The sequence below is a fragment of the Chinchilla lanigera genome, unplaced genomic scaffold (assembly GCF_000276665.1).
Source record: "Chinchilla lanigera isolate Chin_1 unplaced genomic scaffold, ChiLan1.0 scaffold00160, whole genome shotgun sequence".
Classification (NCBI taxonomy): Eukaryota; Metazoa; Chordata; class Mammalia; order Rodentia; family Chinchillidae; genus Chinchilla; species Chinchilla lanigera.
Window position 1 is genome coordinate 1,109,149 of NW_004955561.1, and position 23,325 is coordinate 1,132,473.

Sequence of the window (23,325 nt, forward strand, 5' to 3'; positions counted from 1 at the left end):
GGAGGGGCCGAGCGCGCGCGCGTGGCCGCGCCGGAGCCTCCGGCCTCGGCTCTCGCGGGCGGCGGAGGGTCCCACAGTCTCCTAGGAAACTGCCGACACCTGGAGAGGGAACCCCCTGTCTCCCACGCCTCGGCGGGGATTCCTCGGCCGCCCGCACGGGCGCGGGCTGGGGAGCGGGACCGGCCCAGCCCAGGGGGACCGAGAGGGACCGCAGCGGAGGGTGGCCCCGCCCTGGACGACCCCGGCGCCGCCAAGCAGCGCCGGGGCCCGCGAGGGGGTGAGCCGGGACGGCCCTCGTCCGGCCTGAACACGGGCTTGGGCTTGGGCTTTAGCAGGACAGAGCCCGACAAACTGTGACCTTGCGCCTGAGCGCTGGAACCTGCTCCTGGAACCTCTCACTAGAGCAGGCAAATGAAGCCCCACGTCCCAGGTACAAGCGCTGCGTGTGCGCGTGCCTCACGATCCACGTGAGTGGATCCCAAGCCCTGGACCTCACAGGGGGTGGTTGAAATTTACAACAATCTGAAGAAAAAAAGAAAAAAGATTTGTTAAATGATTTTTTCTAGATGAGAGGGGAGTTTTTGTTTTGTTTTGTGTAAAATCGGGTACTTCCTACTTTCTTAGTATTAAAACCCATTTCTTTTAAGAAGTGGTGGTGATGGTTAATGAGAGTGGGGTTTTATTTGGTCTTGGGTCAGGTCCGGGCCCAGGACCCTGGCGCCACCCTTTCAAGCTGTATGAAACTGGGCTCTGGCCTGTGTGAGTCCCTGCCTCCCGGCCTGCGCACAGTCGCGCTATGAATTCAGTCTCCTCGCCGCCATTGGAGCTGTGGGAAGGGTACCCTGAGCTCTCCGAGAGCCCTGCAATCCCCGAGTCCTGAGCGGAATCCGGGAGAGAGTCTTGTTCCCCACTTCTCTCACTTCACAGACGGAAAACAGGAGCTTTAGGAGGGAACTGATATACAGAGAGGGAGCCTTGCCCTGCCAACCAGGCTGGCCGACCAATACATTAATTTATCCACCCCATAAACACATGTGAGGCCCTGCTAGGGACCAGCACAGCCCCTCACGGGCGCCAAGGAGCAGCGATGGGGGCAGCAAACCTGGGGGAGAGCACATGCACCAGGGAGGTGGCCCACCAGCATCCCCAAACCCTGCTCTGAATACAGAACTACTCCTTTTTGCTGTCTATTCTGCATTAATTCCTGCTCCCCCCTCCCCACCGCACCCCCTGCTAAGCTCAGTAGGTGGGATGTGCACTGGGGGTTCTTGCTGAGAAGGGTCCCCAGTTCCTGTCTGCAGAACACAGGTCTGTAAAAATCGGCCCACGTCACATCTGACAAGTGTTTTTCTTTGAAGAACCTCCTTCTTGTTCAGGTCCTGTTTTGGTAGAACACAGACCAAGTGTTCCTTTCTCAGGTCTGGACCCTTAGAATACACCCTTGTGCTAGGCACAGTGAGGTTCCTGGGTTAGTTCTTCACCCTGGCAAAGTAGTAGAATGACATCTAGGACAGTTGCGGTTCAGCAAGAGATGTTCCTTTTCTGATGGCTCAGGTAAGCCACAGCTAGTGGAATGTCTTTGATACCTCAGCAGAAAGCTGGTCTAAAAATAAGGTAAATACAGAGGAAGCTGAGAAATGGAGAGCATCCTGAGGAGGTTTGGGATGCTGGATCCAACCATACCTGAGCCCTACTCCTGCACCATTGTGGGAGCCAATAAATTCCCCTTTGGTTTAAGCCAGTTTGAGTTCTGTTGGTTTTTTTAAAAACTTCCAATCAAAATAATCCTAAACAACTTACTACATCCCTCCAAAAGAGAGAGCAAAGGCTTCTATGTTGGATTCTTTTCATTATAGAAGAATATCTGAAGCTGCTCCTCATATGTAGGGAACAAAGACTGGTGCCTGCCACTCACTAACTATGTGACCAGCACACTGGTGCTGCTCTTCCAAGCCTTATTTTCTGCATTTTCTGCTCTTCTCACAGATGCTGGGAGGAGCAAGACAGATAACGGATAAATAAGAAATTGTAAACTGAAAAAGGATACAAGAGTAAGTGATTATCATTAAATTTTAATAGTAAGTGACTTATCCAGAGTAGAAATAGCAGTAGTATTGGAAAAGCACTTGCCAAACTATGAGTAGCTGGTAAAGGATGTGTCCATTTTATTTATTGTTTTATTTTGGGGTTTTTTGGTGGGTTTTTTTTTTGAGATAAGTTCTTATGATGTACTTCAGGCCCGCCTTAAACTCACTGTATACTCCAGGCTTACCTTGAACTAGTGGTCCTCCTGCCTCAGCCTCCCAAGTGCTGGGATTATAGGCATGCACCACCACACACAGCTCAGGATGTGTCTTTTAAAATGTGAACTTGGAGGCAACTATAGAAAGAAAATGGGAGAATTCTCTGAAGGAAGACTATCTTATTGACATGAAATAGGGGCAGACCAGGATGGAAAAGTCATGGGATAAAGATAGGAATGATTAAGGCTGGCATGGTGGCCCACACCTGTAATCCCAGCACCCTGGAAGGGTGAGGCAGGAGGATTGCAAGTTTGAACCCAGCCAAGAGAGTTTAGTGATACAATGACAACTTGTCTCAAAAAAAAAAAAAAAAGATAAAAGGCTGGTGATGTGAGCTGGATATGCTATACACACCTGTAATCCCATTACTTGGGAGGCTGAGGCAGGAGGGCCACTTCAAGTTAAGGGAGGAAAGGTTTAGTTAGCTCATAATTTGTAGAAGTTTCAGTGCATAACTGGCTGGCTCCAAGGCAGGGTGGCAACAGTTTGAGGCAGCAGAAGACAGCAAAAGCAACAAGCACAAATGAGGAGCAAGCTTCTTTTTCTCCCTTATATTGTATGTAGGCTACCTGCCCTAGGGCAGGTGTAACACTCACACTCCCAATCCTAGTACTAGACAATGAACCAATCTCAAACTCTAGATTTAGCTGCCTCCAGAAAAGCTCACCCCTATGACCACATGAGGCTTTGGGAGGATATCCAGGTATAAATCATAACATTCTCCCCACCCCCCGAGCCCCCAAAGACTCATACACATCCCTTATACAAAGGCATTTAGTCGATCTCTAGGAGTTGCAAAGTTCTAACAGTTTCAGCACTGCTAAAAACTCTAAGTCCCAAATCTCCTCTGAGATGTAAGGCAAATTCTTAGCTGTGAGCCCCTATACAAACGAAAGTTAAACACTTCCAACTTTTAGTGGCACATGATAAACATTTCCATTTCAAAAGTTACAGACAGGGGGATACAAGAAATGGGACCAAAGCAAGTCCAAAATCTAGCAGGGCAAATATTAAGTATTGTAGTTCCATGTGCAGCGTCTAAGGCAATCAGTGGTAAGATGTGAGCTTCAGAGGGCTTGGGGCACTCTGCCCCTATGGCACTTTCAGTAGTTATAGCTCCTGTGGTTTCTCTCTTAGCCCTACTTTGCCCCCTCCTTGTAGATTTTCTTAGATGATTCCACGTTCCCGGCTTTTCCAAACTTCGGCAGTCACCACTGCACCTTTGGCTTCACCCTCACGGCTTCATATACTGCCCTCACAGGGGCACATTACCTTGTCTCCTAGGCCTTCTGAAATCAAGGTGGAAGCATTCCTAACCCCATAACTCTTCCATTTTCAATGTACCTAAAACCAGCACTATGTGGATGATGCCAAGGTCTGCTGCCTGCTGGAGCAGTAGCCAGGCTTCCTTATCTCTTGGCTGTAGGGGTCAAGTGCCTGGATCACTGAGCACTCTGAAGCCATGTTTGAGGAACAAACTTTCTATGCTGCCACCTGTCTGGAACATGGTGCAGCCACTGACATTTTGGAACATAGTGCTCCTTGGCTTTCTTCTCAAAGCAAAACCTTTCACTTTTGCAATTTTGAGGCTGCAAAGGGTGTGGTACTGCTGCTTCCTGTAATGCCCTCAGGCCATTTTTTTATTCTCCTGTTGCTTCTCAGCAATCAAGATCTCCCCAGCTCTATCTTTGCGGTCCACAGAGCTTTTAAAATTCTTCTGGGCTCTTTGCTCTTGATTTTTAACATCAATCTGGCTAAAAGTCTGCAACAGTATCCTTGTTACCACCTCAACATTCGAAGGCCTTGAAATTTTTTCTACCAGATTAGTTACTCGGCTGCTCCTAATCTCAGTCTCAGGAAAAATCTCTGGACACAAGCAAAATGCAAACAAACTTTCTGCCAAGCCATAACATACATCATCTGGAGTCCAACAGCTAATGCAGTCCTTTTTTCCAGCAGAAACTTCCTGAGCCTGGTATTTACTGGCAGCATTTCTGTCAGCCTTTTGGTCTTCTGAGGTCTGACCAGAATCTCCCATATAGAATTGCCTAAGGTGTTCCAGCACTATTTTTATAGCTAGTATCTACAAACCTTTCCAATCTCAAGTCAGCGATTGTGATGCCCCCTGCATTGTCTTTGTTGCCCAGAATTGCTTTTGCTATTCTAGGTCTTTTTTGATTGCAAGTGAATTTTAGGATTGCCTTCTCTAATTACGTGAAATATGCTACTGATGTTTTGATTGGGATTGCATTAAATCTGTATAACAATTTTGTAAGTATGGCAATTTTCACTTTATTGGTTTTTCCTGCCCAAGAACAAGGGATATCCTTTTTTTGTGACAGGATCTCACTATGGAACCCATGCTGTCCTCAAACTCATAGTGGTCCTCCTGCCTCAGCCTTCCCAGTGCTGGGATTATAGCTGTGTGCTGCTACGCCCAGGCAAATTTTGTTGTGTTCTCTATTCTATTCATTTTTCCCCCCAACGGCACTGGGAATTGAACCAATCACCTCAAACATACCACACATGCACTCTCCCACTGAGACACAACCCATCTGGAACAAGGCATGTTTTTCCATTTTCTGATAGCCTCTTCAATCTCCTTTTTCAGAGTATTGTACTTTTCAATGCAGAGGTCTTTTACTTTCTGCAATAGATTGACTCTTAGGTATTTCTTTTTTTGTTGAAGGTATTCTCAAAGATGTTGTTTCCCTGACTTCTCTCTCTGTGAGTTTGTTATTTGTATGTAGGAATGCTATTATTTTTTTTTCTTTTTTGGGTACCTGGAATCAAAATCAAGTCCTTGTGCTTGCCAGACAAGGGAAGAATGCTATTGATTTTTGAGTGTTGACTTTATATACAGATATGATAATGAATTTGGTTATTAAATCTAGGAGTCTTTTGGTGGAGTTTTTGGGGTTTTCTGTGTAGAGTATCATGTCATATGCAAATAAAGATAATTTAACTTATTCCTTTCCTTTCCTTATTCCTTTCCTTATTCCTTTTGGGGGGCGGGGCTAATTGTTTTGGCTAATATTTCCAGAACTATATTGAATAAGAGTGGAGACTGTGGACATCCTTGTCTTTTTCTGGATTTTAGAGTTGAAAACTTTCAGGTTTTGTCCCTTAATATAATGTTGGTTGTTAGTTTATTATACATAGCTTTTAGCAAATTGAGATAAAGACCATCTATTCCAATTTTCTGTAGGGTTTTTTTTAACCGTAACTGGGTGTTAGATTTTGTCAAGTGCTTTATCTGCACCTATTGAGATGATCATAAGGTTTTTGTCTTTGGCTCTGTTGATTACATGTATTGATTCACATATGTTGAACTACTCCTGCATCTCTGGGATTGATCCAACTTGATCCTGGGGTATAATCTTCTTGATTATTTGCTGCATTCTGTTTGCAAGTATCTTACTGAGAATTTTGGGTCCTGTAGTTCTCTTTTTGGTTAGATCCTTGTCTGCTTTTGGTATCAAGGTAATGCTTGCTTCTAGGAATGGTTTTGGAAGTATTGTTTCCCTTTCAAGTTCATTAATGAGTTTGAGAAGTAGCAGCATTAGGTCTTCTCTAAAGCTTGTATGGAATTCAGCAGTGAATCTGTCAGTGCCTGCAGAGCTTTGCTTTGCTGGTAAGTTCTTAAATACATCTTAAATTTCATTGACCAATAATTGGTTTATTTAGAATTTTTATGTCTTCTTGATTTGCCTTTGGTAATTCATATATATCTAGGAATCTTGTCAATTTCCTCCATTTTCTATCTTATTAGAATACAAGTTCTCAAAGTGCAATGGCAAATAGAAACATCAAAACAACACCCAGGTTTTGGAGGCAGATTTATTTACATCAATGGGCACCAATTGAGATCAAGCCCTGATCTCTGGTGGCCTAGGGCTTATATAAGATAAGCAAAAAGGAAGTACAGAAGCACAATGGCTTGTCAATTGGGGATTGGTTTATACAATGTGCATCATAGTGACCAGCTATGCATCATGCAACCAACCATTTCTAAGAGACAGGAGCAACTGGATCTGGAATAGGAACTGTTACCTGGGCAACTAACAAACCAAAGTATACTAGCTGGGGAGGCATTTTCTGCTACATTTACCCCCTTTTTTAGTTTCCCTGGCAAATCTTTGCTGGGCATGTTACATGTGATCTTCTGAGACAAGGTCCAACCAGAATTTAGGCCTGTCTGTTCTGTGGCTGTACTCTGGCAAGATAGTGAAGGAGTTGATCTGATCTAGGAGAGTGTCCAGTGTGCCTTGGACACTTATCAAATCTTGGTCAAGTGTTTGATTGATTGTTTTATTTTCTTGGAGCAACTGTCAATACATTTTAAGGCAAAAAACACAGCTAGCAGGGAGCAGGGTAGAAAGGACTGGGGTAAACAGCCTGAAAAGACACAAAAATCAAGGGAAATAGGTATGGAATAATCCTGTGAACTGTGTTCTCAGGCTTCAGCCATGCATGGACTGGTCGGCGTCCAAAGTGTCCAGAGCAGGACTTTGAGCGCAACATCTCTTCAGAGTGAACTGTCTAGCGCAGGTAAATTTTTCAGCAGATCTAAGGCTGGATTTCTGAAACTTGTAGAGGTAGTTAATATGTACTTGGCTCATATGTGTGTGAGTTACAAGCTATTTTTAACTTTTCTAGAGCTTTTCTAGAGCTTTGTGGCCTGTATGTTATATGTAGCTTTTATTTAATTTAGTTTTTGAGTTACCTCTGCTACAAATGAAGGCCCATTGTCATTGCCTATGATCAAGGGTAGGCCATATCTAGGGATGATTTTTTACATCAGGCCAGTGACACAGACACTGAAGCCTGAACTTTCTGCAGGGATATAGGTGCCAGCACTGCAGCTTGAGCTTGCAGAAAAAACAATGAGGGCAGATGTGGCTCTGATCTTCTGGGAATACTGGGTAAAGTTTGTTGTAGGCCTCTGGACCAGATTATTTTATGTCATTGGTGGCAGGTTTCCAAAGAGCAGCAGGAAGCAGTTTGCTGTGCAGATCATCCCTGCAGGAGAGTTTTGGCCAAAATAGTTTTGTCCAAGATGACCATAGCATATCTAGCCTGTAAGACTTCATTCCTAACAGAGCTGCTTCCATCCATAAAACATTGTACTCAGTATCTGTGAGGGAGTCCATTTTTTAGAACAGTTCATCCCAGTACAGCATGTGGTACCTGGACAATTAGGTCTTGGTGTAAAGTGAGCTTGTCAGCTTTCTTGATCAGGACAGTTGCTATTAGAGTACAGAGGCAAAGGGGGTGGCAGCCCTAAGCAACTGAATCCAAGTATTTACACAGGTAGGCCACTGGGCACTCCCAGGGGCTGATGGCCTGAGTGAGCATCATTGTTTTTGTGAAGTCAAGGATCCAGGTTTTATAGAAGCCAGCAACTCTAAGAAATTTGTGGAGTTTCTTTCTTGTAACCAGTTTCTGCCAGATATTGTAGCAGAGCTTTTTGTGTCTTTCCAGCAGGAAGCTTAGGTGTTCACTTTTTTTTTCTTTTTTTTCTTTTTTTTTTTTTTGTGTGTGCTGGGAATTGAACTCACAATCTCATGCTTGCCCAGCAGGCGCTGTGCCACTGAGCTATATCCCCTGCCCAGCTTGGGTGTCATCAACAAAGAAGTTCAGTGAAGAGGAAACAAATTTTTGAACCTCTGCAAGGTTGAGCCCAGGCCAGTTGGCTTTTGAGTCCAGAACTGCGGTCTTCATGAAGAGGGGCTGGCTGACAGGAACCAACTGAAGGCAGTAGAAGGCATTCTTTAGGCCCAGTCAGGTGTACCAGCAGGCTGTGGATGGCAGAAGACTGAGGCAATGTGTGTGGAGGCAATTGAGGTGGCATTAGCAGCTCAGAGATCTTGAATTGGCTTTAAATAAACGTTTTGTGGTTTTGAAACCTCTCAATGTGTAGTTGAATTTCTAGCTGAGTCTCTTGTGGAATGAGATACTGTTTGATTAGGTGGGGGTTGCCCCCACAGTGGAGTTTATAGAGATAGAATTGTGGAGCTGGACCAGCCAGAGAAACAGGCTTTCTCGGAGCAGCCAAATCTGTTATCAGAGTCTTCCTGAAAATAGTGGAAGAGTTCCCAAACCCTTCTGGCAATTGAATCCAGGTGAGCTGGCCCTTTATCTCAGGATCTTCCCAGTTGAAGGGGCTTCTGGGACCAACTTGCAAGTGGAAGAAGGCATTTTTGAGATGTCCCCCCCAGGCTGCAAGTGGCAAGAGTCCCAGTTGCCCTGGTGATGGTAACTTTTTGACAGAGGGAACTTTTTTCTTTTCTTTTCTTTTCTCTTCTCTCTTTTTTTTTTTTTTGGTACCAAGAATCAAACTCAGGACCTTGTGCTTGCCAAACAGGCACTGTGCCACTGAGCTATATCCCTGGCCCGACAGGAGACTTTTGAAGACTGAGTGTTCTGTTCCATTGTCTACCAGGAAAGTCACAGCTTTGCCCTCAACTTTTGCAATACCTGTGGGCTTTGGGGGGCCTAATTGGATAGACTTCAGTCTGTCCTAGCTATTCAGGCCCAACAGGGTACAACTCATTCATCAGGCCTGACAGTCCAATATTTCCTCAGTCAAAATGTGGACCTCAAAAGGATTTATTGGCAGTTATCTCAGGTGGGCATTAGATGATGCCATCTGACCAGAATAGGCATGTGGGGGGAGCTGTGTGGCAATGGCTACCTCGAACCAGTTTAATTGGCTGGAAGTAGATGAGTTGGGAGTGGGGAGTGAAGCTATAGGAGTTGGCAGCAACTACAACAGCTGACAAAGGTGCCAAGGGGGAATTCTCAGGAGAAATGGGCCTCTTTTTCCTTTTTTTTTTTTTTCTTTGAAATGCAGGGAGAGGTTTGCTTTCATTTTTAACTCTGTAAAAGCCCCTTTTTCTACACTCAGAGGTTAAACATTCTAAACCCCTCTTCCTTTGATGGTGGCCTTAACTAACAAGAGTTGATTAAGCTCTTCTGCTTGAACTGAGCAGGACTGGCAGACTAACCAGGGTGCCCCCGGGGGTCTTACCAAAACCAGGCAGATACAGACAGATCCTCCTCCCTTTGGGATTCAATGTGAGGCCCTCAGTGGGGAGCAAAGAACCCTCCTCCAGACCTCCAAGGGGAAATATCGAGGGCACACTTTCCCATCAGAACCTATCTGTGAGAGCCACAATCATTGACCAAAGAGGTCAGCATGGTCAGTCTTCCCAGCTGACACACCAGATGCAACAGCTAGCAGAAACACCGAAATGACAGCCAGGATTTGGAGGCAGGTTTATTTATGTCAACAGGCATTGATCAGGATCCTTCCCAGAATATCAGACCCTGATCTCTAGTGGTCTAGGGCTAATACAAGGATGTAGTGACCTTCTTTGTCTCTCTTTATCAGTCTTGCCTTGAAATCTACATTGTCCACTAATAGCATAGTTATCCCTGCTTTTTTCCAGGTTTCTGTTGCATGGGGTATTGTTTTTCATCATTTGATTTTCAGTCTATGAATTTCTTTGAATTCGATGTGTTTCTTATATGCAGCATATTGTTGGATCTTGCTTCTTGATCCATTCTGCCAGTCTATTTCATTTCATTGGTGAACTGGGACCATTAATGTTGATGGTTATAGTTGATATGTATTGATTTATCCTTGTCATATTATTTTCCTATTGTTGGCTCCCAATTTTCCCTCTGCTTATTTGCTTGCCTTGTCTGGTGCATTCATTTTGTTGGGGTTTATTGAGTTGTAGTCTTTGTTATGTCTTTTGAAAATGTCCTTCAGATCATTTTGGAGTGCTGGTTGATGGTCATGAATTTCTTTAGATGCTCTTTGTCATGGAAGTATCTTATGTATCCACTTTGGAGGATGTTGGGGCTGGGGATTTAGCTCAGTGGCACAGTGCCTGCCTGGCAAGCGCAAGGTCATGAGTTCGATCCCCGGTACCAAAAAAAATTTTTTTTGAAGGATGTTATGGGAGGTGCATCAATTTGGACTGGAGATTGTTTTCTTTTAGGGCTTGATATACTTCATTCCAAAGTCTCCTTGACTTGAGGGTTCATGTTGAGAAGTCTGCTGAGATTCTGATGGGTTTTCCTTTATAGTTGATTTGTTTCTTTTCTCAAACATCTTTTAATGTTCCGTTGTTGTGTTGAATTTGTGTAATCTTGACTATTATATGCCTTGGTGTACATTGGTTTTGATCATGGCTAATTGGAGTTCAATATGCCTCACTTACTGTGTGTCAAATTCTTTTTTCCTGCCAGGGAAGTTTTCTGCCATAATGTCTATGAATAGGTATTTTATGTCATTTGCACTATCTCCTGCTTTTTAATTGACTGCACTTAATCTTATGTTATTCTTTGTTGCATCATCTAGCAGCTATTGGATTGATTTTTTTGTGGTCCCTTGTCATTTTTACAAAATCTTTCTTTTCATAATCACTAACCACAATCTGGTCTTCTATATCTAGAATATTCTGTCCTCACATTGGCTCATTCTGGTGCATATACTTTCAATAGAATTTTTAATCTCCTGGATACCTGTTTGAATCTGTTTTATGGATTCACTTTCTATCCTATGTTGAGTATTCATGCTTTACATCATTTTCTTAACTTCTTTTTTAAAAATCTGTACCAGTTTTAGAGTTACTAACCATGTCTTTCATTATGGTCACCACCTCTGTAGTTATCTGGGAGATTATTTGTGATTTGATTTTTTTCTAGAGTCTCATTCATCTGCTTTGTTACTTCTGCTGTTACCATTTAGAGCTTTCAGATGGGTGGCTTTGAGTTCTTCCATCTCATTGCTGCCTGGGTTTGCCTTTGGTGAGCTGGAAGTCTGGGGTTGCATCTTGCTTGACTGTTTGGTCATTTTTAAAAATGTAATTCCTGGGTTAATGCTTATAAATTGCTAATGGCAGATAGCTTTATTGCTAGTATTTAGAACTCTCAGGAAGGGGTTATTTCTCAGAGAAGCTGAATTTTATGTTTTGAGTCTGCTATAAGATCCTAACTCTTTAATGTATTGGGGATGAGAAATTTCTGCCTACTTGGTTTTTTGGCCCTGGTTCTTTGGCACTGGCCTGTAGCATTTTTTATTGCCTTTAGGCAATCTCAGTCTTGGCATTCAAAGAAGAACAACTGATTAGAACAATTATGTCACCTTGGCTTAAGTAATATAATCAACAATAATAGTAGAATCAAACACAGTCTAGGTAATGACATACTGTGATAAGTATTAACCTGCCACCTTTAACTGTATGAACTAGATTTGTGGTTATATAACAAAATCTAAAACAAACCAGAGGGCCAGGTGTGGTGGCACACAGCTGTAATCCCAGCACTTGGGAGGCTGAGGCAGGAGGATTGTTGTGAGTTCGAGACCAGCCTGGGCTACAAAGTGAGCTCAAGGCCAGCCTGAACTGCATAGCGAGACTCTGTCTCAAAAAGACTAAATAAATTAAAAAAAATAAAACAAGCCAGAAAATTATATACAGTAAATATGCCCACGGTATGGAGATTTTATCCTCAGGGCAGAAAATTTTAAAAGGGTTAAGGGGGGAAAATAGGGCAATAGAAGAAGATAAAGAGATTAGAAACAAAGTGGGAGGACAAAGGAAGATTACATAAATCTTTGGGGAACTGGTGAAGAAGACAGGAGGGAAAGAGAAAGGGAAGAAATAAAAAAAGAACAGAACAGAAAACAAAAAAAAACTAGAAATAGTGTTCATACTTATATAAAAACAGGAACAAACCATCCAAAAATCAAAACAAAAACAAGAAAAAGAAAAAAAATGTCTACTTCAAGGCATATCCCTACTGTCACTGGCAGACAGAGTGGGCAGACAGAGCTCAGATCCATGTTGATTAATCTCAGCAAGCCAGCCATAGATTTATGGTGGGGTAGTGGTTAATCCCAGCAAGCCTCACCTTTAGTTCCATTGAAGTTCAGGCTGATTTCTGGCTGTGAGGCTGAAACCTGATTTGTTCAGGCTGCAACATTTCATGTCCCTCCTGCCCACTTAACTCACTCCCTGCCACTGTGAACTTGGCTCCCTGTCCTCCAGCAGACTTGAACTCAGCAGCCTTACCCTAACACTGGCAGCTGCTAGATGGAGCCAGCCCACAGATGCTCCAAGCTCAGCTGGCCCCTCTCCAAGATGGCTACTGGCCAGTCGCCCTCTCCTGAGCAATATCTGAACTCAAATAACTCACCAACCATTGCCTCTTCCAGGCAGTGAGGCAGAGCTCAGGGACAAAGCACTGCCAGCCACCTCCTTCTTCTGCATTCAGGTCACTCTCTTCACTCTCCTCTTGGGCTCCAAGTCTCATTTCAGCTCCTCGCTGGGTCATGGTGACCCATTTCCCTCCTTGTTCTCTTCCTCATGTTGCTATATTCCAGCATCTGGACACCAAATCTCAGAGAGTCTCCTCTGCTGTTCACTACTTGGCCATCTTCTGAGTAATTCACCCAGCTAAAATTTAAAATAACTATTAATCCTTTAAAAGAGGGGAGAAACTTGGTGTGGAGATGCACACCTGCACTTTCAGCACTCTGGAAGGCTGAGTCAGGAGGATCACAAGTTTGAGTCTAATATGGGCAACATAACAAGACCTTGTCTTAAAATAAAAATGTTTGAAAAGAGCTGGGGTACAGCTTAGTGCAAAGGATCTGGGTTTCTTCCCAGTACAGAAAGTGAAGGGGGAAGGAAGGAAGGAAAGAAGGAAGGAAGGAAGGAAGGAAGGAAGGAAGGAAGGAAGGGAGAAAGAAAAAGAAAGAAAGACATTTCCCCATCTGTAGATCCAGCAGTTGGGCTTGTGGAATTGTCAGGTTCTGTCACAGAATTGTAATTGTGGATGTGACCATCACCAAAGTCAAAAGGTAGATCTTTACAGCTAACCCAAGGGACAAAGAATTGAGTCAGTCTCTATTTCTCTGTCTCTCTCTGTCTCTCTCTGTCTTTCTCTCTCTGTCTCTCTCTGTCTCTGTGTGTGTGTGTGTGTGTGTGTGTGTGTGTGTGTGTGTCTCCCTGCCCCATCTTCCCCTAGACATCATATCTACTTGATCAAGATAGGTTAGGCTCAGCTGTCCATTAAACAGAGCCAGGCAAGTGGGACAGCAGGGAAGGCCCACATAAAGGAGGTGATTTCATTTTGGCTCCCAAATCCAGGAATTTCAATCCGTGCTCAGCAGGCTCTGAGGCCAGAAAGATGGTGTAACTCATAATGGTGTCCAGCACGCTATGGTCCATGTGATTTCTGTTTTCCCTTGTTTGCTTACACCTCCCTTTTGAAATTTGAAATCCCTCTTTCAAGCAATGGCTATATAAACTTTCTTTCTTCTGTTCCTGAAAGACGGCATTCTAGGCATTCTGAAACAGCATTCTCTTCCTTTCTTCTTCCCCTCAGCCCCACACATTGTCTTCTGCTGTTTGACTTGAGGATGCAGCCATTTGTTTCATCAGCCACTTGGTCAGTAGATAGCAGTGGCATCTCATCCAGAGCAGCCCTGGGCCAGGCACTAGGGAACAAATGCGGGCAGCCCAGGGTCTGCCTCTGTGGAGCAGCCCTGCCCAGTCTGTACCAAGATCCCAGAGCAGATGGAGTGGAGTTAGGATGGCAGAGGCCATCAGGGTCTTGACTCACCTAAATGTCCTGAAGCTCAGTTATTTCATCTGTAAACAGGCCTACATGAAATTCCTATTTGGGAGCTAGGGAGTAGCTTAGTGTTAGACCACAGGCTTAGCATGTACAAGGCGCTAGGTTTAAACTTCTGCAACTCCTATACGATTTCATGGATAGTTATATAGCGTGCCTTATACAGTACTTTAAGCAGACCAAAAATCTTAGGCGTTATTTAAACAATAACAAGAAGCTAGCATAATTGTACCATGCATCTATATTATTTAGCACTTGGGTTGCAAGTGACAGAAACGCAGCAAAAGCTGGCAAAAGCCAGAGGAACAGGACTAGGAGCCTGCCCTTCCCAATGGCCCTGTCATCCTCGCAAGATTGGCTCCTATCAAGCAAGGTCTCCCCATGCTGTGGAAAGATGGCTTTGCTAGCATGATGGTCAGAAATGCAGTTTGCGTGCTATTTGAATGTTAGAACTTGCAGAGTAAAAAAAAAATCACAGAGTGATCCCTTGAAATCTAATGCACATTCATTACTAGCAAAAGAGGGTTTTTTTTAGACAGATGCATTTAATTTCATAAAATATAGTATGTAGATGCCACCAAATGCTTTAATAATTATTTTTGTTCACATATATTAGCAGAATTATTCAAATTTTAGGAATATAACAACAAAGATCCTTCAAGAATAAGTTAGTAAAACCAAAACACAGTGTCATATGGTCAGCAAGAAGTTTCATAAAACACTTTTTTCTATCCTCTATTAGCTCAAGCCTATTAATTATATTGTCAAATTTTATAGATCATTGGTAACCTTTTCAGTCTGCATTGGTTTCTGACAAAACTATGTTCATATCTCCCATGCTTGCTGACAAAGAGCAGACCCCAAGTCACTGTGTGCCTCATGGAAACGTCCTGTAGGTCACACAGGCACACACTGTTCACAGCCCCTCGGATATTCACTAAAGATCTGTGTGGTTATTGTACGCAGAGTGCATTCCAAGAGGAAAAACAGCAACCAGATACTTGACTATGGTCTACAAAACCTTTAACAGGAAGGATACTGCCATGATTCAGGTGGGGTGATTGCCTTGGGACCTGGTCCCTAGCGTCACAGGTTGGGTCATAGTGTGGAGCCTTAAGGAGGTAGGATGGTGAGAAAGTGCTAAGGTGTCAGTGGTGTGTTCAGAAGGAGTTGATGCAGTTCCCGCAGAACCGTGGTTAGTTCTTACAATAGGACTGTGATAAAACAGCAAGATGCGTCCATCATGATGGCATATGACTGTCATACCAGAACTCTGGGAGACTCAGGCAGGAAGATCACAGGTTTGAGTCAAGCCAAAGCAACTTAGTGACTTAATGAGAACCTGCTTCAAAACCAAAAATAAAAAAGGGAGATGTAGCTCAGTGTGAAAGCTCAGGCAGGTGTGCACCACCATGCCTGGGCTCATTAGTTTATTTTTGAAATGCAGGAAAAATGATTTAAGAGCCAGGCATGTTGGTAGATATCTGTAATCCAGGCACTTGAGAGGCTGAAGCATAGATATCTGTAATCCAGGCACTTGAGAGGCTGAAGCAGGAGGATCCCTGTAAGTTGGAGGACAGCCTGATCTACATAATGAGACACTTTTAAAAATTTTTAAAGAAAAATGTGGATTAATAAGTGCATAGGAAAATTGAGAGGTGGCAAGATATGTGAAAAAACAAATATTGTAAACGTGTTAGTAGAATTTTGACAATGATTTTATAGATATGTACTTTAAGATCCTTTTACTTTTTTTTTGCAAGGCAGGATCTTACTATGCAGTTCAGGCTGGCGACAAACTCATGGGAATCCTCCCCCCTCAGCCTCCCAAGTGCTAGGATTGCAGGTATACACCACCATGCCGGGCAATATTCTTCCAACTTGTCATATATTTTAATGTAAAAAAAAAAAAAACTTGCCATATATTTGAAATTTGTCACTTAAAATGTTGGGGATAAAATATTCTATTACCAACAGGCATGGTGGCAATGCCTCAAATCCCAGCACCTGGCAGGCTGTGGCAGGAGTACCACTACAAGCTAGAGGCCAGCCTGGGCTACATAGCAAGACCATGTCTTGAAAAACTAAAATTAAATAAATAAATACATAAAATTGGGCCAATTACGCCAGCCATTCAAACTAGCCTCCCAGCCATTATCTCTACCGAGAAGCCTATGGTTCTACATTGAGAGTCCAACTTGCACTTTCGTCATCTTGTGCCACAGGAGAGAGCAAAGGGAGCAGCATTTGCTCTTGCTTGCCTCTTATTGGGTCTTTGCAGTGCCTTAGTCTCTCAGTGACTAGTGAGTTAGGAGCCAGTGTTCCCTCTTTTCTCCAATACTGGCAATTGAACCTGGTGGATCCAAGCTACATCACAAGCCCTTTTATTTTTTATTTTGAGAGTCTCACCAAATTGCCAGGTGGGCATCAAGCTTGTGATCCACCTGCCTCAGCTTCCCTTAGTGCTGGGAAATAGGTATGTGCCACTCTGCCTGTCTGCCAACATCTCCATTTTCTCATCCCCATGAGAAAACCAAGACTCAGAGAACAGAGATACCTTGCTCAAGGTCACACAGCCAAGAAGCTGAGCACAGCCTGGGCTACCTGACTCTGCAGTCTCTGCTCTTTTCTTTGGGCCATTCTGCCTCTTTTCCTCCCATCCCAAATTTCAGGCTTGAGGTTCATGAAGAGTAATTTCCTGGACTTCAAATGGGCCTGAAACATTCATCCTGTGATCAGAAAATACTAGAGTTGGACTTGCTACTACATACTCGATGAGACAGACAATCCTTGATCAGTAGCACAAGAGAAATGCCACCAGACTCTCTCCTGGGGTACCATTTAGCAGTATTAAATTGAGGACATAAATTAGTCTGGCCAAGAAGTTTATTTCCTCCCTGATGGAGGCAGCTGCCCCCAGGAGCCACCCCAGGGAGCTCAGCCTCCCAGTCCATATTTTGCTGCAGACAGCTGCACATTCCTACAGCACCTAAATATTCCTCCTCAGCGTCTGCCCACTGTCCAGCATCTGTCTTCCCTACAGGATGGAGTGGCCACACTCAAGGATTCCCAACATTGGGTAACACAGATCAGCAGCCCTGCAGAGTGCCCACCACTCCACATGTGCCTGAAACATTTGTTGATGGATGAAGAAACCATTGACAATGCCAGCTTTCTGTCAACCCTACATTCAGTCCAACCCTTCACTTGGGCCTTCAAAGGGGCTTGGCATCTGAAGCTCCCAAGCGGTCATGACTCTGGAGGACAGAAGCCTAAGATTGGGCAGCTCCATCTACTCAGCTTCTGGGGAAGGACAGAAGTGCAGAAGGACCAGCACAAGAGACAGAAATTGCATGGTGAGGCAGGAAGTCAGAGGCCACAGAGAGCTGTTCCTGCTCTCTGGTGATTTGGAGTCCACCACCCAGCTCTGTGCACTGCACACAGGGAATCAAGAGGCCACACACGACTCTTAAGGCTACGCAAAGCTTGACCTGGCTTGAGTCTCCCCTACCCCGCCCGAGGTCTGAATGCTGACACAGCCCCTGTGGTCAAGTGTACACAGGGGGAAATGGAACCTAGTCATGTATTCGCAGGTAGAGTCCTAGGAAGTGATTAGGGTTAAATAAAACCATCAAGATGCAGCCCCTAGATTGAATTCCAGTAGCTTTATAAGAAGAGGTGGAGGGACCAAAGGAGATATACACACTGCACATGTACACACACACACACACACACACATACACACACTTTCTTATCATGTGACACCTTGTACCACCCTGGGGCCCTGCCAGCAACAAGGCCATCAACAGATGTGTGTCTCTAGCCTTCATCCAGCACTAGAAGCCAAAAAAATCCTGTTTTCTTTATAAAGTGACGTGGTCTCATTTATTTTTTTTTTTTTTTTGTAATGCAAAATAACACACCTCTGGGCTGCTGAGGCAAGAGGATCTCAATTTTAAGCCCAGCCTAGGCAGTTTAGCAAGTCCCTGTCTCAAAATAAAGAATAAAAAGGATCTGGAGATGTAGCTAAGTGCAGAGGCCCTTGATTCAATCCCCAGTACTACAAAATGAATGAATAATAAAATAAATACAACAATACAGGGCACACCCTGAAGTGGTTATCTTTTTATCTTATTTTTTGGGGTCTTGATTTTGTTTTTATGAGTGTGAACATTGTTTCCAGTTTTTTGTTGTTGTTCTGTTCTTCTTATTTCTTCCTTCTCTCTTTTCCTCCTGCTTTTGTCACCAATTTCCCAAAGCTTGAGAAACCTTCCTTTGTCCTCCAGCCTTACTTCTCATCTCTTCTTCTTCCTCTATTTCTCTATTTTTCCCCCTAACTCATTTTAAACTTTTCCCCCTTAGGGTAAAATTGCCATAGTGAAGGCTTATTTACTCTATGCAATTTTCTGGTTTGTTTTAGATTTTGTAATATAACCACAAATCTAGCTCATACAGTTAAAGGTAGCAAATTAATAGTTACCACAGTTTGTCATTTTCTGGGCTGTATTTGATGCTTTTGTTATTGCTGAGTGTACTACTTTACCCAAGGTGAAATAACTGTTTTAATCAATTGTTCTTCCTGGTATGCCAAGACTGAGATTGCCTAAGAGTCATAGACATTACTATAGGCCACTCCCAAAGAAAAAGGGACTGGGCCCAATAGGCATCAACTTCTTATCCTCAATAAATTGATGAGGTAGAATCTTGCAACAGACTCAAAATACAAAAGCCAGCTATACCTGGAAGACATTTCTGGGAACTAGTCATTTCCTAAGGGTTTTAAATTCTAGCAATAAAGCTACCCGCCACAAGCAATTTAGAAACATCAACCCAGGAATTAAACTTTAAAAAAATGAGAAGACAGTTAAGCAAGATGCAACCCCAGACTTCCAGATCACCAGGGGGCAATGAGGTGGGACAATGTAAAAATCACCCACCCTAACTCTCTGAAGTGCTAACAGCAGAAGTAACAAAGCAATTAAATGCAGCTCAAGGAAAAAAATCAGCTCAGAAATAATCTCTCAGATAACTACAAAGATGATGACCACAATGAAAAACATGTTAGGTGACCTAGAGCTAAAACAGATTTTAAAAATAGGAGCACTAAATAAAAGGATGAAAACTATGAATGATCAACATAGGAAAGAAACAGATTCTAATCCATGAAACCGATATCCAGGAAATTAAAAATTCCATTGAGGGGGATGGGGATTTAGCTCAGCGGCACAGGGTCTGCCTGGCGAGCACAATGTCATGAGTTCAATTCCCAGTACCAGAAAAAATAAAAAATAAAAAATAAAAATTCCACTGAAGCTAGGTGTGGTGGTGCACACCCATAAGCCCAGCACTTGAAAGGCTGAGGCAGGAGGATCGTTGTGAGTTTAAAGCTGACCTGGGCTACATCATGAGTTTGAGGCTAGCCTAAACTATAGAAAAATTATCTTTCAAAATTAATAAAGAAATAAGATACTTCCATGACAAAGAACATTTGAAGAAATTCATAACCACCAGGTCAGGCATGGTGGAGCATGCCTATAAAGCACTTTGAGACTGAGGCAGGAGGATTACTGTGAGTTTGAAGCCAGCCTGGGCTACAAAATGAGTTCAAGGCCAGCCTCAACTGCATAGCAAAATCCTATCTGAAAAGACCAAAAAGAAAAAAATCATGACCACCAAACCAGCACTCCAAAATGACCTGAAGGACAAGCTAGAAAGAGATCACAAGGATTACAACTTAAAGAACCTCAACAAAATGAATGCATCAGGCAAGGCAAGCAATTAAACAGAGAGAGAAAGGAAAAGCTAAAAAAAAAAAAAAATAAATAACATGACAAAGATAAAATAATACATATCAGTTATAACCATCAATGTTAATAGTCTCAATTCACAATCAAATGAAACTGACTGGCTGAATAGATTAAGAAGCAAGATCCAAAAACTTGTGGCATAAAAGTAATGCATTTAACTCAAAAGGAAATTCATAGACTGAAAGTCAAAGGATGGAAAAGAATACTCCATGCAACAGGAACACAGAAAAAAGCAGGGGTAGCTCTATTAGCAAACAATGTAGATTTCAAGCCAAGACTAATAAAGAGAGACAAAGAAGGTCAACAGATCCTTGTAAAGAGAACAATCCAAGATGAAGAGATAACAATCATAAATATATATGGACCAAATGCCAGTCAACCAACTATATAAAATGAATATTAAAGGACATGAAAAGTGACTCACACAATTATAATGGGGGATTGCAATACCCCACTGTCACAAATAGATCAACTAGACAAAAAAATCAACAAAGAAATATCAGAACTGAACCAGACTTTTGAATAAATAGACTTAGTAGATGTCTACAGAATGTTCCACCTACAATATCAGAATACATTCTTCTCAGCTGTACATGGGACATTCTCCAAAGTGGACCATATACTATCTCACAGAACATGTTTACACAAATGCAAAGAAATTCAAATTATCCCATGTATATTGTCAGATACTTGTGACATGAAATTGGCAATCAATGGCAAAAGAATGCACAAAAACTTCATAAACATATGAAAATCAAATACACCTTCCTGAACAACCAGTGAGTCATAGATGAAGTAAAATAAGAAGTTAAGAGTTGCTACAATTAAATGATAATGCCAATACAACATACCACAACTTATAGGATGCAAAGAAAGCAGTCTTATGAAGGAAATTTATAGCAGTGAATTCTCATATGAGAAAAACAGAGTAAGCTCGAATAAACAACCTAATGTTGAACCACAAGCTTCTAGAAAAAAAGGAGCAAACTCATAAGAAGAAGGAAATTCAAAGATCAGAGCAGAAATTAATGCAGTGCAGACAAAAAATACAAAGAATCAATGAATCAAAGAGTTGGTTTTTGGAAAGATTAAATAAAGTCAACAAACCCTTAGCCAACCTTATCCAAAAAAGGAAAGAAAAGATTCAAATCCACACAATTAGGAATGAAAAGGGTAGAATCACCACAGATCCTGCATAAATCCAGAAGATCATTTATACCTACTTCTAGAACCTGTATTTTAGTAAGATGGAAATCCTAAAGAAATAGACAGATTTCTAGATACACATGAATTACCAAGGCTGATTCAAGAAGACATAAAAATTCTAAATAAACCAGTATCAGTCAAGGAATTGAAGATGTAATTAAAAACCAACCACCAAAGTAAAGCCCAGGCTCTGACAGATTCATTGCTGAATTTTATAAGAAATTTAGAGAAAAATTACTGCCACTACTTCCATACATGCACCAGCCTCACTAGAGCTCTCTGCCCTCTCTCTAGCTTAATGTCGAAGGTGCCAAGAGGAAAGATCATAAATAGGTCTCAAGTAGATCAGAAAATAAAATCTAACCCTCCTACTGAGTTGGATGAAAAGGGAAATTCCACCCACAAAGCTGTTTGTAGAGATACAAACACTGTATCCTGTTTAACTTGACTGGTAAGGAATGAGTCATAAGATGGTGGAGTGGTAAGCAGCAGAGAAAAGGCCTCTCCAAGTGTTACCGTGCAGATGCTGGAATATAGCAATGTGGAGAAGACAAGAAGGAGGGAAGTGAGTCCCCTGCACCCAGGAAGGAACTGAGACACAAACTGAAGCCCACTGAGAAAGTTCAACAAAGAAGGAGGTACCCAATGGCGCCTTCTCCCTGAGATGAGATGCACTGTGTGAGAGGAGCAATTCAGACCTGCAGACAACCCAACAGCCTCTGCAGCAGTGGAAGAGAGCAGCAGATGTGACAGACTGCATTAGCTGGTGGTGAGTGCGGAGTGCTCAGTCGTCCCTCATGAGAGAGTGATTGGGAACCATTCTGGAGAAAGGCTGGCTGAGCTCAGAACTCAGAGCAGCTGCTGGCTCCATCTAGCAACTCTAAGCTGGTCTCAGGCCCAAGGAAGGTGCACTGATGGCTGTAGGCCACCAGAAGGTACGGGCTCATTGAGATTATTCACTACCCTGCCAAAAGGCTACTGCCGGCTTGCTGGGATAAATCAGCACAGATCAGGACTCTGTCTCTGCTTGTTGTCTACTAATAACACCAGAGACAAACCTGGTAGTGGACTTTTTATTTCCCCTTTCTCTCTTTTTTTTAATAGGTTTTTTGGGTCTTCTTTTTGTTTTTTTCTCCTGCATTGTTTGAACTTGTATTTATATGGGTGTGAACATGGTGTCTAGCCTCTTTGTGGTTATGGTCTTATTCTGCTCTTCTTTTCAGCTCTTCCTTCTCGCTTTCCCTCTAGGCTTCTGCACCAGTTTCTCAAAGGTAGCATGATCTCCCTTTGTCCTCCAGACTTCCAATCTCTTCTTCTTTTTCCACTTCTCTATTTTCTCCCAAACCCATTTTAAATTTTAGCTCCCAAGGGCAAAATTGACATTTTAAGGATTTGTATACTGCATATAATTTTCTGGTTTGTTTTAGATTTTGTTATATAACCACATATCTACTTCATACAGTTAAAGGTGGCAAATTAATGGTTACTTCAGTTTGTCATTTTCTAGTCAGTGTTTACCCTATTGTCATTGGTACTGCTATAACCAAAAGTGACATAATTGTTCTAAACAGCTGTTCTTCCTGGTATCCCAAAATTGAGATTGACTAAGGGTGGCACAACGATGGAAGACCAGCCTTAGAACTATTTCTCTCAACTGGCCATTTATGTTTAATAGTGAAAGACTGGTTAATGATAACAATGCTTCATAAAACCTTCAAAAGGAAAGAAGAATGTTTTGTGGACATTTGTGGTGTGTGTGTGGCAATTTAAATTATTACTTTTTAAAATCAACACTTTTTTTGGGAATCAAACCAAGGGCCTTGCACTTACCAGCTACGCACTGTGCTGCTGAGCTATATCCTTGGCCCCCAAAATCAACACTTTTTCATGGAAAATCTTGACAAAAAATTTGTCACTGAGTTTTGAGTTCCATTAAAACAAAGTTTAATGAGAAAAAAAAACTGTTAGAGGCCAAGTGTGGTGGCACATGCCTGTAATCCCAGCACTTGGGAAGCTGAAGCAGGAGGATAACATGACTTCAAAGCCAGCCTGGACTACAGAATGAGTTCAAGGCCAGCCTGAACTTAGTCATCATAGTGAGACTCTGTCTCAAAAAACTAAACAACAGCAATAAAAAAAACCTGTTAGAGAAAGAAACAAATCACCTAAAAAGGAACTCAGAGGTCTAGTTGACCAGGGTCACAAGAGCCGCTTGGAAGCTGGAAACCAGGAGGATCTTGCACAATACCTGGGGAGACCCCCCCTGGAAGCCATTCTTCCCCTGACAGGACAGGCTGCAGTGGAGGAGCACATGGAGCTCTGGAGAGGTCTTCACCAAGATTCCTGCTGCCTGT

At 42.7% G+C, this 23,325-nt stretch overlaps 1 protein-coding gene across 1 annotated transcript in view; it reads right to left on the reverse strand.

Annotated features, from left to right (window-relative positions):
* The window catches only part of Lhfpl4 (lipoma HMGIC fusion partner-like 4), a 75,301-nt gene that overhangs the window by 42,350 nt on the left and 9,626 nt on the right, over positions 1–23,325 (reverse strand). The gene's annotated exons all lie outside the window — the stretch shown is intronic.